The sequence below is a fragment of the Mesocricetus auratus genome, unplaced genomic scaffold (assembly GCF_017639785.1).
Source record: "Mesocricetus auratus isolate SY011 unplaced genomic scaffold, BCM_Maur_2.0 Super-Scaffold_100010, whole genome shotgun sequence".
NCBI classification, from domain to species: domain Eukaryota; kingdom Metazoa; phylum Chordata; class Mammalia; order Rodentia; family Cricetidae; genus Mesocricetus; species Mesocricetus auratus.
In genome coordinates, this window is record NW_024429194.1 from 50,888,398 (window position 1) to 50,908,254 (window position 19,857).

Genomic DNA, 19,857 nt, shown 5'->3' on the forward strand with positions numbered 1-19,857 from the left:
TGAGGTACAGTTTATGTCACAGATGTACTAGAAGAGATGATAAAGGATGTTTCCTTTCTTTCTGCTCCACTCTTGTATGCCTATGGAGTAGCCAGAAGTGAAGGGGCCCATCCAACTACATTTTATCAAATACTGGCATCTCAGCTGAAGATCTCATGCTTTGATTTGTCAGTTTCTCTGGTCAATGTCATTCTGTGACCCGTGAGTTCATTGAGGCAGTGTTCTTGGTGGACCCAGAGCTGTGGGCAGGAGGGTCCATGTTTAGTCAACAGCGGAGTCACTCATTGTGGGAGGCTGAGCCACAAGGCACATCCTCCTTTCTTCCCATCTTGATCGTTTCCTGGCCAGAGCTTCATCCAAACACCAGAGGAACCTCCCTGCAGATAATTAGACCAGTATAGTGAGTCACACAGAGCAGTGGCTTTCAGACTTTTAATTTCTTCAAATTAAAGAGGTCCCAGTATAGTTTACCAACCCCTTATTTTAGAAATAAGTCGATTTGAATACTTCCAGAGAAGCTCCTGGTCATTTGTAGTATTATTTCATAATGTTCAGTGATGTGGAATACCGAGTGTATCCATGAAATAGTGTCAGAGAAAAGATCACACCAACTGTAGAAATTCAACCCCATGAAAAAATCCACTATCAATCACCCTTCCTTTTCTCATCTTGCTATAAACTGGTCCAGACTTCTGTTTTGAGCCAATAGAACAGCAAAGAATATGTCAGAATCCAGTCACTTTGCATAAGCTTTTATTCAAGGTCCATCTTAATCCTGTACAATAGAAGCATTTTGTTTTTCAAGTTTTATTTCTGATAGTAGTGTCAGGTGGAGCCATTTCTACAGTGAGAAAAGTGGAAACTCACAGGTTTTTGTTTTTGCTTTGTTGTTGTTTGTTTTGGCCTTTGGAGGCGAGGTTTCCCTATGTAGCCCAAGTCAACCTCAAATTTGAGATTCTCCTGCCTCAGCTTCTCAGGTTCTGGAAATATATCATGTCTAAAAACAGAAATCTGAAATAACACTGTGAAGACCCATTATCTGTTGTAGTGAAGGTACCCTTCATTTTGATAATAGCTCCCATACCATACTTGTCTAGATTCCTGTGTAGAAATACCATTTGTGTGGCCCAGGGTTTAGGTAGATGAGAGAATATCCAGTTTACTGTTCAGACAGGTAGTTGGTCCAGTTGTTCTCTTGTGTTTGGTGTGTCTGAACTAGAGTGTGCTGACAGTAGTTAATGGGTAAGCAAAATCAACCTTTGCAGGTTTCAGCGCACTGTCCCAATTTATGTTGACTTCCATTGCTACTAAGACAATTCACTTCCTGTATGCAGTGAAGTTTATTCATATCATACAGCTCTTAGCTAAGGGATTTACATATGGTAACATCTTCCACACTGAATTTGCCCCACAAACTGGTGATCTTGATCCTACCACTGCTGTAAAACCTTGTGCCTCACAGTGAATGACACTGCTTTTCTGAATGTATGTTTGTCAGAGAGATACAGAGATATGAATTAGTTATTTATTGCAATAAATATATAAAACGTGAGGAAAAATCACTGGAAATAGCTGGTTATACTCTTAAAACTGGAGAATGCAGATGACACAGCCTCTGTGCTTGGTAGAGGGTGTTTTAAGCCCCTAAGACAATGTCTGTAGCTGAGTAGGTGCCAGACCACTGGACTTAAGTAAGGGTTGAGATTTAACTTGTGCTCTTCTGCCAGCCACAACCTTTAAAAAGATAGGTATGCTTACATGTTTTAGGAATTTAAAAATTCATCTATAAGCTTATCATTGGTTTAGCAATGCTGGATTTTGTCTAACTGGGTAGGAAATGTGCCATCACTAAATAATTAAGGATGAATGAAATTAGTGATGGTTAGGGGCTTCTCATATATACAGCATAATAAAATACAGAGAGGTCTTCTCTCTGTGGTCATGGAAGAGTACCATTTAATTTCATTAGATAATTGGGTATACTATTCTCCAGTTTTTCTTCAATGATGAAGATCAGAGACAGTGATCTTTGGGTATAATGACTTACTGTAAGACTGGTGTCTTGACCTGGGTTCTGGATATTTGTTATGTCTCTTTACCACAGTTAGGTCACCTGACACTGGTGGTCTCATCTCTACATCTGAAGTTTCTGCACCAAAGCCATGGTGCCTTTAATTAGGGCTTAATTTTTCTACATGCCACTTACTTTTATTAGTTCTTTGAGAATGTCACACAGCATGGTTTGATCATCTTGACTTCAGCTTTTGCTTGTTGGCTAATAAGTGTGTCTTTGATGGAATTTCCCATAAGAAATGAATTAAGGTTACAGCTGAGACTTCACTGAGCTTAGGGACATGTAAGAATGTCGTTAGTCCCAGACTTGGTCATAGTGGAAGAATGACATGCCTTCTCCTTGGAACTATTCTTTCCCAGGGAATATGTAGTTTTCAGGTCATGTTGAGTAATCTGCCCTTCCTGAGTTTCTTTTGGGATTTCTAAGTATCTTTGGAAACCCCAGTTATTAATCCCACTGAGCAGAAACTGGCTTTAGCTCTAGACACACTTTGTAAAACCATACATACCCTATGTCCACATTAAGAGGTGTATTGTCCCAAGGGAAGTGAACACTGGATCTTGAGAAGCATAAAAATCCTAGGTTCACAATAGAGTGGGGTCCTCTGCAGAGATTCAGCATATAAAGACAGTATGCATATCTGTGGCATTGAAATTTATGTAGAGGACAGGTGTTGTAGAAAAAAGACTCATAGGTGAGTTGATAATAGGGAGAAGCGCTGAGAAATACAAACCTATATAATGCCTTTAGTTCAAATATAGATACCACAGAGAAGGTCAAGAGAGGTGAGACAAGAGGCCTGGAGAGGTGGCTCATCAGTTAAGAGCACTTGTTCTTAGAGAGACTCAGGGTCAATTCCCAGCATCCACATAGTTGTTCATAGTGGCCATGACTGCAGTTCCAGGGTATCCTGGCCCTCTTCTGTCCTCCATGGGCACCAGACACACACATGGAACACAGACATATATGGAAATAAATACTTACACACATAAAATACAGTAAATAAATCAGAGGGCAGGTCGCATGACAAGGCGTACCACGCCAAACTAAAACATCCTGTGACAATGGCAAGCAATAAAATAAATTCCATTTTTCACTCCAGCAAGTTGGGTCAAAGTTGTTTCTTGTGGATATAGTGCTTTCTTCCATGTGGTTATTATGACCTGAGGCCCTAGAGCAGTGATTCTCAACCTTTCTAATGCTGTGATCCTTTAATACAGTAAGACTATTTTTTGTCATTAATTCATGATGGCATCTTTGCTATTATGAATCATAATGTAAATACCTGTGTTTTCTAATGGTCATAGGCGACCCCTGTGACAGGGTCCTTTAACCCCCAAAGGTGTTGAGACTCACAGGTTGAGAACCACTTTCCTAGTGCAAATGGATATCCTCAGCTTAGAATAAAATCTAGTCATATTCAGATATTCATTTGTATCAGCTCCGAGTTACAGTTGGAAAAACTGGAGTAGTCACTCAGCTGGTGAGCCTGGCATCCATGCTTGCCTCTCAGCACACTTGGCTCTGAAGAAGAAAGGACATTGTTCATTCTGTGAATGGCCCCTGAACAGGGTTGATTGAGGAGCATCCACCAAATAGTCTGTGTTGGTGGAGGCTGTTTGTTAATGCTCTATTGTGTTCCCACTAGAATGTTTCCATGGGTTGTTTTCTAAATTCAGGAATTAGGAGCTAGCTGCTATATGGTTTTAAATTACATGTTTTCAAAAATTATCTGCTGTACATTGACGGAGTTAGAACACGAGGCCTGGTATTGGTGGCCATGCACCGTCACTGTGCCTTTGCCCATCTGGACTGAGGCTCAGGGAGTTCTTAGCATCTTCTAAGCCACAGCTTTCCTGCTGCTGGTAGCCACCAAAGACTTGCAACCAGGGCAATGTTGTCCCCCATGGGACATTTGATAGTGTCTGGAAACATTTTTGATTGTTACAATTTGAAAATGCAACTAGAGTCTAAGTGAACTCTGCCAAACACCCAACAACATGTTAGACCATCCCCAAACAGGACTCGGATGACATGTTAATAGTGCCAGAATTGCAACCAGTGCCTCACCTCTAAAGCAGAACATTGTATCTCTAGGCTGATTCTGAGTTTTTCCCTATATGAAATTCAGTAATAACAGTGATACTTCTGCCTCCTCCCTCCCTCCCTCCCTCCCTCCCTCCCTCCCTCCCTCCCTCCCTCCCTCCCTCCCTCCTTCTCTTCCTCCTTCCCTCCTTCTCTCCCTCCTTCCCTCTTTCCTCCCCCTGCTCCTCTTTCTTCCCTCCCCTTCCCTCCTCATCTCCTTCCTCCCATTTTCTCCAGCTCCTTCTCCTCCTCTTTCCCCTTCTTCTTCCCCTCCCTGTCCCTCTCCTCCTCACCCCATCCTTCTTCTTTCTTCTCTGGCAGCAAGTAGTCTTTTTGAAAGCCAGGTTTTCCAAATGTGAGATTTTATAACTTTATCATCTTTACTCATTGTGAAAAATGGATAGAGTGGTTGGTTTTTTTTAATCTACCGGGGAAGATGAGAAATTAAGCTTAAAGCAGTTGAGTAACTTCTCCAAGTGAGAACTTGAGTCCACATCCATCTACCTTCTGAGCCTGCCTTTCATTTGTTTGCTGCAGACTAGCATTTCCTGCATACCTGCTGTTGGCTGTCTTGTATGACACACAGCTTTTGAAAAATCTATATTATTTTATTGTTAATTATTCAGCTGAAAAGATGCAGATTTGTGAGCTCTCCTTTTTACAGGCCATACAGTACAGTGAAATTTGAAACTCACTGACTGGTGTGACATCAATACACCTGAGACCGGTGACCTTTCCCCTTGTCATCAGCTGCATTTGAGACACCTGGGAATGTGACTTTTGTTGCTGGAGTTTAAGGTTGTGTCAGCCCTGAGCAGGACACCCTGCCTTCCCACTCTAGTTGGACAGACTATCTTGATTTATGAATTTGCTTCCAAAAGAACAGCTTCTAGGAAAATAAATAGATAAGCCAATTAATTAATTAAGGATGTTTGCAAATTCTCTAACCAGGTTACTATGATTTTTTTTTTCCGTCTTGGATTCATTCCAAGCTCCTATGCAAAAACCTGCTGTTTGAATGTTGTTTCCAGTTTCGGTCCTCACTGTGGTATAAAGGGAAACTGGCAGTGATTCTTGCCCTGTTGAATACATTGGGGCAGGTGGGCACAAAGAAGTTGGTTCTCCCAAGGAGGAGTCTTGCTTTCGATGTTACCAGTTAGGGTTTCAGCATGTCTCACTTTTTAAAATGTTACACAGGGATATAGAGAAATTTGGCATTCTATTTCAACCAGTTCTTTTGATTCTAGGAAACTGGTGTTTTCATTTTGTGTTCACAGTCCTAACTGTTCCTTGGGACCTGTAGTCAGTGGCTTAGACTCTTGCAATATACTTGGTTTTTAGTATGCACACGACAAAGGAGGCCTGCTTGCTTTGGTTAAATTTCATGTTTCATTAAAGTCTTTTATCTCCTATGGGATACATAAATATGTGTTTGCTGTGTTTGGAAACATACAAGAAAAAGAAGGTGAAAAACTTTGTGAAAATCAAAGGTGTAGGACTCAGTGCGGTTCCCTGTGCAGAGGAAGGAGAGGTGTCATGTCGGCACAGCTCGTAGGTTCACCTGACTTCTCATCTTTAGCACAACTCTTCCCCATGCCAGCTTCCTTCTCTAACAAGCTTTTCTTCCAAATGGTCATTTGATTCGCCGTTCATGGTCTGGATTTCTCCACTTTGTAGCTTCTGTGTACTATTCATAGTTTCTCTGAATTCTAATTTTTCCTCCTCAGAACCCAAGCCTGCCTTTGTCCCTTGCTCTATGTTGAGATGTTTCCCAAGACACCTCTCAAGCCAACTTATTATGTTCACTGCTACTTTAGATTACTCCCAAAGAGAAACTGAACTGTCCATTTTGTCCCCCTGAAGGAGACTTTTTTGTCATGAGTTTCCAACCAGTACCACTGAAGTTTGATTCAAAAGACACTACATTAGAATGCATTTGAAAGAGCCTGCTTGGGCAAAGTATCAGAACAATTATAGAACAATGTGAAGTCAAAAGCAATGAACTGTGGACTTCTTATAATTAACCTGTAAATAGGCCACCCTTTGTCCAGAAAATTAGAGTCCCATTTAGGAGAGCATGACCCCTGGGACTCTTTTAGGTCAGGATAGATGGTTTGCAAGTGAGATGACCACAAGTTTAATAAAGTCATATGGAGAGACCTTTATATTACCTGTTTTTAGATGTAAATAAGAAAGTACTGGGAAACCAGTGATGTAGGGAGACTTTAAGTTCTGTGCATTCATGCTGTTACCGTTCTTTTATTGCAGTTTTCCTGTATACTTCTTTGTGTTCAGTCAGTTCTGATAGATTTTAATCTTAATTTCTGTCTGGATCTACTATTGGTTTTCTTTACAGTGGGTTCAACATCTCCTTGGGCTCATTGTTTTATATTGGAACATGTGCTGCACATGAAAATATCCGAATACATCTAAAAAAGAAGACTAAGTGGTACTTAAAAGCATAAAGCTTAATTATCTTTTCTTTTAAGAATTACTATGGAATCTGTTAGGGTCAGTTCAGGCTTGCCCACTTTCTGCCCTTCCTTCCTTCTTTTCGATAATATGAAATTTTTCTTTTTCAACCTGAGAGCATAGAGGGCATTGCCTTATAAATTTTGAGGTGAGACAAACTGATCAAAGTGAGTGACACAGCAGTGAGAAAGAGAGCATGTCGTGGAGACAAGGTAGTAAGTATATTTGAGTTGTCCTTCCTTGGCTCTCTCTTATGAAAGTAGCAATGATTAACTCAACCTAAATAAAGGCGCTCATACATACTGTCCTAATCCCAGGTCTCCTTACAGTATTTTCCCTGAGGAAAGGAAAGTGTATTCCTTTATTCTTCCAAAATGTAACTTTTGGAAAAGAAGATGAAAGTTGACTAACAAGCTTGTTTTCAAAGCTCAGGTCATTGAGAAATTCCAAAGAGCAGTTGTTTCTATTCTCGCATTTTGATTTCTTCACTCAACAAGTATCGAACTCCTTCAGTGTAGCAGGCTCCGTGTATATAAAAGCAATTAAGACAGGATTTCACACATACTGAAGTATTTCCCAGTGCACAGGATGTATTTCTAACAGAGTTCCATTTTTCCTCTGCGCCCCTTTACCCCAATCTAAAATTCAGACTAGTGATGGACCACAGGTCCTGTTTATTGGTTTGTTCCAATACAGAGTGGTATCTCTTTGCTTTAGGGATTTGTTATTGTTTGGCTGGCTGGTTGTTTTTGTTTTGTTTTCTGTTTTCAGAATGAATCTAGTATAAGATTCTCTAAAATATACTGAGCCTCTCAGTAATGACATTATGTATATACAGACACACGCATACGCAGAGAGAGAGAGAGAGAGAGAGAGAGAGAGAGAGAGAGAGAGAGAGAGAGAGAGAGAGAGAGCAAGCAAGATGTGGGTGTGAAGAAAGCAGACTTTCTGAGTCGATTCTGGAGTCCAAAGTGATTTACATAGTTCCACAGCAAATCACATCTGCTGATTAGTAATCAAGTAGTGTTTTTAAAAATACTTTTGATGGAAAACAGATGGATAAATAAGTATGTCGGCTCCACCCTTCATTTATCCCTGACCACACAGACACTTTGTGTGTCTATGTCCTGACTGTATTCATTCTTACCACCCAGAGTGACTTCTCCAACTTTATTGTTGGCACTGTGGAAGGGCTGATCCGTTGTCAGGGCACCAGCCAAACCACCTGGCTCACTGGGCATGCCTTGACTAAATCTGTGGCCCTTAGGAGGTTTATGATGTGAACTGGTTCCTCTTGGTGTTGTGCTGTTACCTAGAAAAGCACATTTGGGAGCCCTGCTTCACATATTCTCCTTTCCATGTCAAACAGCACGCTTTTCACTCACTGTTGGGAGAGGGATCTTTCCTAGTCACAGAGGAAACACAGGGCAGTCTGCAGAGAAGGGCTTTCCCACATGAAAGGTTCCCACCAACTGCCTCTGTTGATTGCACAGGGTGATGATTTTACATATTTTGGTTTAGGTCTCATCACTCAAATAAGGTCACAAATCCTGGAGATAATTACTACTGAAGGGACATAGAAATAGACTGGGAGGTCAAGCCCAATTGCCTTTCTAAGACTTTAGAAAGTGTATCATGGGAACCCAAATGGAACCAACAAACCTGGTCCATAAATTTAAATATTGAAATATTTCCAAATACATACAAATGAAAGAGTTGTCATGCTCATCCTGCCCCCACTTTTAAAGGGCTGTAAGTTGTCAAGGGGCTTTATCTAACTGGATCATTAAGTCATGTCTCTGCTGATCACATTGAATGCATAGGTAAAGAGGAAAAATCTCCTGGATCTCATGTCTGAAATCTAAGGCCATGTCTGAATTCTGAGAGCACAGTGGCTGCTGAAACCTTTCTAGAGACAGTGGTAAACCCTAATCTTGAGATTGAGTGAGGCTTAAACGAGATGGTGTGTTTGCTTGGAGGTACCCGAGAATGCTGATGAGCTCTGAGTAGTTTCTCTGAAAAAAATATTTTATGTGTACAAGTGTTTTGCCCACATGTGTGTCTGTGCATGACCTACATGCCCAGTTCCATCGGAGGTCATAAGAAGACTCTTGATCCCATGGAACTGGAGTGAACTCAGTTATAAGATACCATGTGGATGCTGGCACCCAAGCCCAGGTCCTCTGCAAGAGCAACAAGTGCTTCTAGACCCTTAGCCATCTCTCCAGTCACCTGAAGAATACCCTTATGAATCTTAAGGATGAAGGAAATAATTTCTACTCGAGAGAGTCCAGAATTGTTTTGAGGGTGGTATTAGTGTGTGCGTTTCTAACAGTAAGCTCTGAGAGTGACCTGAGCTCTGTGGTCTGCTTGTCATACAGTTGTGATCTGAGTTCTGTGGTCTCCTTGTCATACACTTGTTTTGAGACAGTTGGGAAGACTCAGATAGATCATACTGCTTTCTCTTGACTTTCCTACATTTTAAAGTCCTTTAAATGTCATTGCAAGCCTTCTTGTTCTGAGTAAATGCCCTCTGTGGGGAAGAATTAAATGGCATTGTAGATGAGAAAAAAATGGTTTGTAACTGCTGCTGCTTTCTCCTCCTTCCCATTTCTCTTTCTCTTCTCCTCTTGCTCTTCTTCCTCCTTTTGTCATGCTTCCCCTCTTAGAAAGCAGAAAGATAACGTCAACTTCTTGAAAACTGCTAGGAGCTTGGCTGGTTTGGAGACTGTGGCACTGTGAACCCATGCAGTGATTAGGCTTGCATCTCTTTGACCCAATGTTAAACAAGCGTCTGAAGCAGCTTTATGTTGGTCTTCGTCAACTTAACGGAAAATATTAACCTGTCTTGAGGAAAGAAGTGGATTTATAAAGGGTTATTTTGTCTCATAGTTCTCAAGGTTCCTAGTGAAGATGAAATTGGGCCGGCCATCACTTAGGCTCTCTGTCTGGAATAACAAATAGGAACAAAGGGAGGTGCAGGGAGATTGCTTACTTCATAGGCCAAGAAACAGAAAAGAGAGAGGACAGGGTTTCTCACAAGCACCTTTGGAGCAGACACCTCTCGTGACCTAAGGACCTCTTGGGAGGCTTTGTGTCCTTCAGGTTTACTGCCTTCTATTGATACCACCCTCGCGACCTAGCCTGTAACATGTGGGCCTTTGGCGTTCATGCATCCAAATCATAGACTTTCCAAATATTCACAACTTTCTACATGCTTGTTGCCACCTTAGGACTTTTATGCATGATTTCAGGGACATATGTGTCATGTAGAAAGAGTAAAAATTATCCTCTCTGACAATGAGCATTTGGCTCAAGGGAAGAGAAAAGAAGCCCAGTACCATTTCTGTAAATTTTCATAGTGCAAGCTAGGTGGTTTTGGGGATACTGTAATGGAAACACTCATTCTTTGATTTGTTTTATCTATTTGATTTTAAAACAAAAATAAACAAAAACACATTGCTCCGGGGACAGTAAAGTACATTAGGGAAAGAACATTAGCAAGAATGTAGCAGACTATGACAGCTAACAGTAGACTCTGACCCAACCAGTTTGCTTGTGACTAAGAATTGGGACTATGGCAGGAGAAAGCCAGCACTAGAGCCAAATCTACTTCCAGTGGCCTCTCAGCTGGTTCCGCTTAGTGCGGAGATCTAACGTAGCTGCAAACTAATGCTGATTTTTATTAAGTGGAAGCCTGGAAGTTCCTCTTGTAATGTTAGAAAAGCATACCTCCAATTAAAGGAAAACTGCCAAAATTCTGACATTCATTTATTTTATTATTACTTGGCTTGACCTTAGAAATGGGGGGATCAAGTAAACTGGCTAGGCTAACAGTCCCAAGGCCACAAGTTCAGCTTCCTTACAAGTTGTTTCTCAGTCAAATTCACTGCAAATCATAAAACCCTCCACCTTTTGAGGTGTAATCTTTTGTGGATTTGTCTATTGTGTGGTAGTCATCCCATAATGTTGACACTGGGAAAATAACATGTAAGGCAGGCCAAGCAAAAGGATTCTGGAAAGATTGGCAAGTAGCATAAGAGTGGCCTCTTTCCATAGTAGAGTCAAGTACTCTGGAGTAAGTCTACACCAGCCTGTTACATTTTCAGGGATTTGGGGGACTTGCTGGTACACCATTGAGAACATAAAACCCACTATGGTGGCCTTCCTTTGAGAATTTGCCAAGGAGCCAATTGGGATTTTTAGTCCCAGAGAGCTTATATTTAAACACTCACCAATATAAAACTGAATAAATGTCAGTCAACTCTAAAGTAGAATTAAATAAAAGCTTTTTAGCAATTTATGTCTTTGTTTTCTTTTTTTATAAATAAAATTTGTCAGTCACCATGGTATATGTATTTTTAAAATCAACTATTTCTGAAACAGTGACATCAGAAACCAGGACATCAGGGAGTGTCGATGCAAAGAGCAGTGATTTTTACTTATTCATTATTTTCAGGGTTTGTCTGTATCTGTGCTGATGCAGCGTAAAAGACTTACTTGTGTAGATATCTGCTTGTGTTCATTGTGTGTTCACATTGCATGAGGACCCCATAGTCTGCTGTTCCCAGCATTTAGAAAAGTAGAAAATGGGAACAAATTATCTGAGCGGAATTGCTGTTTCAAATAAGACAAACTGATCTTAGACTGTGTACCTCAAAATGGGGAGTAGGTTATTTGTTTTAAAGTCTTCCAAACTCTGGAAGTTGAAAGCTCTGATATAAACTCATGAATACAAATAGCTTGTGACTATAGAGAGATCGTCGTATTTCTGTTGTGAATTGAGTGAATGAAATGTGAATGTGAATGTGGGTTGTATACACAGTGTCTGCAATCCAAATTAGATGCCCACCCATTGTTTTGAGATAGGCTTCATGGAGCTTAGACTGGCCTCAAACTCACTGTGTAGCTAAAGTTGACCTTGCATTTTGTATCCTCCTACCTCTCCCACCCATGGGCTTGGATTACAGGTATTCACCACCATGCCTGGCTCCAAATGATTATTTTTAACATAACACTTTCCTGAGCATTATTTTTGTGTTTGGTGGGTTGGTGGAGCAGTTCTTATTAGCAATATACTTAAAGTATAGCAACAGAACACAGGAGGAATTGTGTTGTGTCCATGCTGAGCATTCCTAGGTAGAACCTAAAGGTACATGTTTGAAATAAATATACATTTGAGTACTTGGTACAGAGTTAAAACCTTCCAACGAGAGAGGCTCTGCTAGTGAATAGTGGAATGCTGTTAACACAGTTGTTCCCTTGGTAATGGAAAGAGAAGCAGATTTACTCTCTGGCTTGTGAAACATAATCTGAATCAAATGTCCCATCCTATCCTATTAGTTGACAACTCTTTGATAAATCTTCATATTAGATGTACTGATCAACCAGGCCAGGAGTTTTCTTGTCACTTATTTGCAAGAAGATGGCCAATGCCTTCTGCCTTCCTTCCTGGAACAGAGCTAGAAGTGGGCCTGGGTGGTGGCCTGAGCTCCAGCTGTCTCTGTGGACTTGCCCAAATGGAGTAGAGGAACACATTGCACCACATGAACATATAATGTCCTCAGTGCTCTGTGTGGCCACTCCTCACACCCAGAATGTGTCTGTAATCATTTCTTCTTCTATGCCATGCTCATCTTGCAGCCTTTCAAAGCCTAGTCTGAAACATCTTGGCACAGATGGAAAAGCACAGTCACTTCTAAGTTCCAGAGCTACAAAGACACAGACCAGACATCTGATATTAATAAATAGCTTGGGTGGGGGGAGGATTAAAAATCAGATTATTTATTTAGAAAGTTGAAAGTCTGCATTTGTGATTATTATTCTGTTCTCGAAAGGAAGTAGGTGCTGGGTTTAGGGTTTTGCTTTTTTTTTTCTTTCTCATCCTCACATTTCCCCCTTATCCCCTTTCTCATGTTTTGAATTAAAATCTAAAGACAGCCTGCAAGGCTGTATATATAACTGCAAGAAGGATGTGGTAAATCACAGAGTGGTTTGTGATCTCAGACAGGGTGGTGTCAGAGACGGAAGACCAAAAGCGAACCCTCAGCTTCCAATGGGTTTCCTTGAAATCCCTTGCCCTTGTAGTATCATGGGTTATAGCTTATCATGGATAATTATATTTTTACAAATGGTAGAGAAAATCATTTTGACACACACATAGTATTTTCCAGTCAAACCAGCTCCTCAATCTTTTACAGCTTTCATGAATTAAGGCTTTTTTTTTGGCTTTGTTTTGTTTTTAAAAATACCATCATTAATAATAGGTTTGTTCTATGGTCAGTCTCCAAATAGAACCCACCAAAGAAGACCCCCTTTTCCTATTGCCCCAAGTCAAACATCTGATACCTTTGTAGAACATGGTGCTTCTCATGATTTTTATTACATGAGTTATGGCAACCAAATTTTCACGCAGATTTCTAAATGCTTTGGTCATTTTTCAGATTATTGCTGTGGGCAATAGAATAAATTGTGTTTAGGGGCAAGTCACTGAAAAGAAATAATAATAATAATAATAATAATAATAATAATGATAAATAGAAACAAAAATAGGGGAAAGAGCCAGAGGAGAAATACTGCTGTTGGTTTTTATGCCACTGCTATTCAGTAAAGAGAATTTTGATCAGCCAGTCTCCCTCCCCTCAAAAAAGGCAAGCGTCCTACCTGCTCTGCTAACCCATTTCCTGCAGTGAAGTAGGGAACAGAAAAAGACAGGGGAACAGTCCTCTTTCCTTAACCCCTTCTGATCAGATACAGTGCTTCATTTTGCAAATGAAACTGACTCCCCTGAGGCCTTTGAAACTTTAATAATACACAATAAATAAAATCATATCTAATAACTCAATGTTTTCATTTGACACCATCATCCTCTAGATATACTCCAACTGCAGAAACATAAATACTTGCAGGCTTCGAAAGCCCAGTTTCTATTTGCTAAATAAACTTGGCTGGCTTTAAATTCCTCTGTGTACTGTCATTAATACAGCCCACTGTGACAGCATTTAATTAAAGTGCTTTTCTCTATTAAGTTCATTAAAAGCCCCCCCTCCCCCAATATCTAACTGCTTTCCAGATGCTGAAGGCACAAGGGCTGTCAGGCTCCTTTTGAAGAACTTCTCATTTCTCTTTGTAAAGTGTTTATTACACTCTATTTAGGAACTGTTAAATACGACTTAGAAAGGAAGGCGGGGTTCAGGACATGTTCTCCATCCCTTCAGCAATCTCTTGGAAAACAAATGTTAGAATAATGCATGTGAATAAGCATCTCTACCTACATATTTCTCCTACACTGAGTGATACTTCTGGGTATTTAAAATGGGATAATGAAGATACAATTTCCATGTCAGGGTTGAGGAATTTGCATTGGTGCTAAGCAAGGTATTTGGCTTGCATAGATTTGCCTGCAGATTCAGGGAGAGCAAGCATAGCTGTGCAGTATTAATAGATTATTGACAGTTTAATGTCTTGGCACCTACTTAGCCCATGAAGTATAATGATCAGGAAGCTGTGTGATATGAAAGCAGTCAATAGCATTTTCAATCAAAACCTTTCAGTTAATTGCTGGTTGACCTTAGAGATTTCCTTTAGGCAATACCATTCTTAGTTTAGAGCGACAGGGCCATATTGATTTGTGCAGTTTATTCAGAGATGATTATTTAATGCCCATTGCTGCAGTATACGTGGTAAATTGTGCTTTCTCTCATCCACCATCTGAGTTACCTCTTGGCCACGCTCTGTACCAATATTCTCTCTGTCAGCTCCACTTTAAAAACAGTTCCTTAAATCCATTCTCTTCTCAGAAATAGACAACTGGGCTTCTTGAAGTCACACAAGTATCTTAATATCATAACAGCATTTTGATGGCATGTTTCCACATCAGTTTGGTATTATAATTCCGACAGAGATCCTGACAAAGCTAAAAACTGTATCATGAGTGAGAGTAACTACACATAACCTATGAGCATAGCACCTTGAAACAAAGCTGTTCTTTGATGCCACCCCAACACCTTTTGATCTCAAAAGATATGTGAGATGGTTCATGCTTGGTTTGTAGACTTTCTATGCTTAGCTTCCATGATTTATTTAGTTTAAGTTGAATATTCTTTTTAAAAAATCCAGATTTTGATAAAATATAAATAAGCTACAAAGCAGTCAAGAGTTTATTTTGAACCATTTGCTCACTTTGAAATGTGTGCCATTGAAGCTGGAGAAGCTGGGTGGAAATGGAGGCAAAAATACATACTTGGAATTGATTTTATTACTTTCTCTCTTTATTCTTCATTCAGATTAACTTTATTCATTTCCACTCTAAGGAAAACCACATTGACAATTTATAGTTGTTTTGGAGAAGACATTACGTGTTTTCCCACAGTGTTTTATAGGCAGATAACAGTCTCAGTCTCATATGTCTAAGTCAGGTGCCAGTGCCTTCTCAGGAAGTGGCCATGACATACAGGCCTCATTAGAAAACATCTGTAGCTTCCATAGATTCATTTTGGGTTCAAGATTTCCTTTCTTTGTTCTATATGGATTCTCCAAGTTTTGTTTGCTGTTTGTTGGTTGTTCTGTCTGCAGCAACGTTTCAGGTCATAGCAGCTGTCTGCTGTAGGCCTATGGAGAGCTGATAAAACAAAAATATTTACACAGAATGAAGAGGGACAGAAAGAGAAGAAAAAAATGAGCCAACCTGTCAGTTTAGTGCCCAACAACAGTAACACCCTAAGTGTTTGTTTCCTGAGTGTCAGCCACTTCCAGTCCAGTGATGTGGGGTAGTTAGGGAGCTATATAGTGTAGCATGCATACAGCGAGTTACTACAAACTCTAATTTTAGCCATGCAGTAAGTCACTGCAAAGTATTCTAATTCAGCTCTTTTCGGGAAGCATGAACTCTTTCACCAAGGCTGTGGCCTTCCTATTATTTTTTATTGGATGTCTTTTAAATTTTAATAAGAATTTCAGTTTATTTAATGTGACAGTTTTTGCTATAGAAGTATTCTGGGCATTTTATGTTTCAACTATTTCTTGAAGGCACTGCCTTGTCCTGTGAAGTGACTGGTAGTCAAGAATAGATGACTGTAACACAACAGTTAAGTACAGAGTAAATTACAGAAAGCAGTATCAAGGTCCTAAACTTGATGGATGAGAGGGCCCAGAAGGCTCCCAAAAGGGGACAGCCCAGGGTCTCTTTTTCTGGAGCTTCTCAGGAGAATGACAATGAAACTGAGACTCAGGAGTAGGAGGGTTCTGACCACAAGGGTTTGGTTTATATATAGTCTGCAAGGCAGGGACCAGGAAACAAGGATAGGGCAGAGGGACAAGCTACATCAGGTGACAATTTTCTTGGACACTCAAGAGACTTTGGCCTAACTTAAGGGCACTGAAGGCCTTTGGCAAGATGTTCTGTGGCAAGGAAGCATGTGATAGTCATTCAGGCAAGAGGTTATAAAGATCTAAGTGACATCAGTAGGAGTCTCTGTAGAGAAGGGAGCCTTCCTCCAAGATCTGTTGAAAAGGGAGTCATCTTCAGCACATGGGGTGGGCTGGATGTTGACTCTAGGATGAGGGAAACAGTCAGTAAGAACTCCATGATCTTGGTGGCAGCCAACATAGGGGGTTGATCTTGGAACACCAATCAAGAGAGTTAATGATTAATTCACTGCTAATGTCATTTGTAAGTGTATTTGTTTTGTACTGAGTTCTCAGCTATTAAATTAAATCCACCCTTAAGCAAATTCACATTTGAAAGTATAATCACTCGACAGTTCCAGCTTACAAGGATGACCGGCATGGGGTAGGCAAATATGCTGGGAAGAGCCAAGGCAATGTGGCATGTAGACAAAGTGGACTTGCTGTGTGAATTCAAGAAGATAAGGATGCTGAGTTACTGGCCTCATGGGAACATCATAGTCCTCTACAGCTTGGAGACTAGAATCTTTCTTGTGGGAAAAGGAACCTCTGGTCCAGTTACTTTGCCCTTGGGAGTTAGAAACTGAGGATTTTCTTCCCAGTCATCATTCTGGGAGAAGGGGACTGGTTTTCTTGTCTCATTTTTTTTCATGGTTAAAGAGTGCCTGGTCCTTCCAGCTCTCCACCTCTTACTAGGCATCCTGGCACACAGTTTAGATGCCAGAATCTCCCCTTACCTTGTTTCAGTTAGTGTGATCATCACCATGGAGGATTACAAAGCTAGTATCCCCATAGTGAAGTCGGTTAGCACCGAAAAAGGGATACACCAGAATTGACAGCCTGCGAACCTTTGGGAAGCTTTACTTCCCATCATTTAATATCGGAGTATTTTTCTCTTGAAAAAAAAATAGCAAGGAGACCTGCACTGATGGAATTAAGTGAATGCTGCAAAGCCAACCTGTGTTTGAGGAGTGCTCATTTGACACCCTGTGAGCACTAAGCTACCAGGAATCTTGGCTCAGGGACCTCTGCCTCATGGTCTGAGGAACAGGCCTGTTCAGAACATTTGACTTTGTTTACCCAGTCTGGTCTTTGGAGTCTAATAAGCTATAATATCTCAGTGGTGTGGTAATGCTAGAGATTTTGTCTTTCACCAGAGTCACTGATTATAGTGCCCTGCTTGCGATTTGCTTTCTATAAAAGGCATGGTCGTACTTTTATGTGTTTGATTCACACAGTTCAGTTTTCCCTAGTCCTGTTATTAAGTGGTTATATTCAGAAAGCAGAAATATGCTGAGGTCATATATTATCGGTGAACATCTAATATTTTCAGTAACCATAACTGTCAGATTGTTCTGCCTTCAGAGTGTCCCAACTGTAAAAATTATACAGAAAATGTGGCTCATTCCAGGTCCTGCACAAGCCCCAGACACATAGATAACCCGCCTATGCTCCTTGACCCCCCCCAAATAATTCAGAATTCTTTTCAAATAATTCATACCCTCTGCCTTAACAGCGTAACTGACATTGGCAATTGCCATCCCTATTCTGTTATTCAATAAAACCCAATTTCAGAGTTCATGTATCACAGGCATCGATGAGGTTGTTTTGATTTCAGTCACATTTTTACTTCTCTTGAGAATTATTTAGCCAACTAGATTAACTGCTCCAGAATTCTGGTGATCATTTTAACGTGGAAACTTAGCACAGCTTTCTCTTTTGGCCTTTGGCCATCCAGGAACCATCATGAATTCTCAGGCTGTTCCTTTGAATACCGTTTGAATTCCTGCTACTCAAGTCATCCTAACCTTTCACCCTCGTAGTCAGTGACTCTGGTTATCTTTAACTCCAGCACTTCTTTCCTGGGGGCTGGGACAAGAATCACCCTTTCCCAGCTACCCTAGTGAAGCAAGACGTGTCGACTTAATAGTCATGTTCACACAGTAGTTGCCTGTCACTTCCATGTTACTCTTTACTGTTTTAACATAAATCTGAGATCCGTGTAGTGCATTGACATTGCCTGTCCCTTGCATCTGGTCTTCAAAAGTTAGGCCCTTTTTTTTTCTGTGAATGTGTAGGTCAAGTTTTGTCCTCTAAGAAGACACAATAAAGGTGACGAAGGCGTGTGGGAACAGGGAGAAAATGAAAGAGGGCTTGGTGGGCATGGGCCACTGCTAAGTGAGTGGGCTGTCTAAGTGCAGGTGTAAGACTGCAGTCATGCCCTAGAATATCCCTAAGAGTCTGATTCTGCTTAAGCCTCGTTGGATTCTGTCATGCTTGTGGGAGGATTTGTAGTTACATTATCCCTAAATGATCAACAAACCTGATTCTCAGATGATGCTGATGAGGGGAAAAAGAGCTTCCATTAGATGTAACTGGGAAAGGGATCTGCTCTGTCTGTTATTAGTCTCTAGATTTTTAAATTTTATTTTATGTGTATGGATATTTCCCCACATGTATATATGTGAACCATGTTCATGCTTGGTACCTACAGAGGTCAGAAAAGGAAGCCATCAGATCCCCTGGAACTGGGTACAGATGGTTGTGATCCTTCGTGTTAGGTGCTAGAACTGAACCACCCTCCTCTACAAGAGCAACACGTGCTCTTGACTGCCTGAGTTATCTTTCTAGACCCCTCTGCCTGTTTGGTTTTGGTTCTGATTTTTTTTCTTGACCATGCTATGCCAGAATCATAGACAAATACATTTCTGTCTTCCCACAATGTCTGAATTTATAGAATAACAATAAATTCATCAGGGTTATCCATTTGAACAACAGTAACTTGTCATGTAATGCTGCTTACTTTAATATCCCGGCTGGGGTAAATGCAGTTTGTTTTTAAATTATCATTCCAACTGTAGTTACTCATTTTAACTCTTATTCCATAGCACATGGCACATAATATATATATATATATGTATATATATATTTGCATTTATAAAATGAATACAAATTAAGGAGGCTTCAGTCACCCCTTTCTCTCAAAATGGAGTCAAAAGCTATTTGTAAAATGGAGTCTCTGAGAACAAGGAAGAGCCCGAAAAAAAATCATCAGCAACAACAAAAAAACCCACTGTTTTGTGCAATATGGAGTATCCTAGAGGAAGGCATGGCCTAATCTCAACCTCGGTGGCCATTAAATTGGGATATGATTATTCATCTGAATCTTGCTTTTTTTTTTTTTTCGTATCAGCTCATCTGATTATATGAAGGAAGTAAGTAGTCACTGGCCTGACTCTTGGATAGATACAGATTCTGGCCATTCCTAAAATCATTATTAATAACTGCAACATATTTGTTTTACCCCAAACTATACCAAGTTGTTGGTGTAGTTGTTCTCAATTTATTACTGAAGAGGAAATGATATATGCCAAAGGCTGTTTTAAGATCCATGTTTCCTCCAACACCCAAGTTTATTTTAACAGATTATTGTGTCACAGTGTTGTTATGCTTTTATCTTTGACCAAAGTGTTTATTTTGAGAAACAATTATTAAGCTGCATTAAAAACATACACAGCCTTCCCATAGTGTCTGGGTTACAATATTACAGGAAACTCTGACTAAGGCTTGAGGATATTGAACATGGATTTCCATGTTAGACTTCCTATCATTTTGCTTGTTCGTATTGATTTCTTTTGACATGGTCTTCTTTTATTGAGCTTCACTCTTTTTTTCTTTCTTACTTACATTTTTTAAATCCGCTTCCTATAGCTCTATGTGCTAAGAGCAATTGTAAAAAGAAAAACAACTTATATTAAACCTGCCTGGAGTCAAAATGTAATCTACCACCTGTAGTCTGCAATTTGTCATCACTTCATGGA

At 40.2% G+C, this 19,857-nt stretch overlaps 1 protein-coding gene across 7 annotated transcripts in view; it reads left to right on the forward strand.

Annotated features, from left to right (window-relative positions):
* The window catches only part of Satb2 (SATB homeobox 2), a 174,348-nt gene that overhangs the window by 142,261 nt on the left and 12,230 nt on the right, over positions 1-19,857 (forward strand). The gene's annotated exons all lie outside the window — the stretch shown is intronic.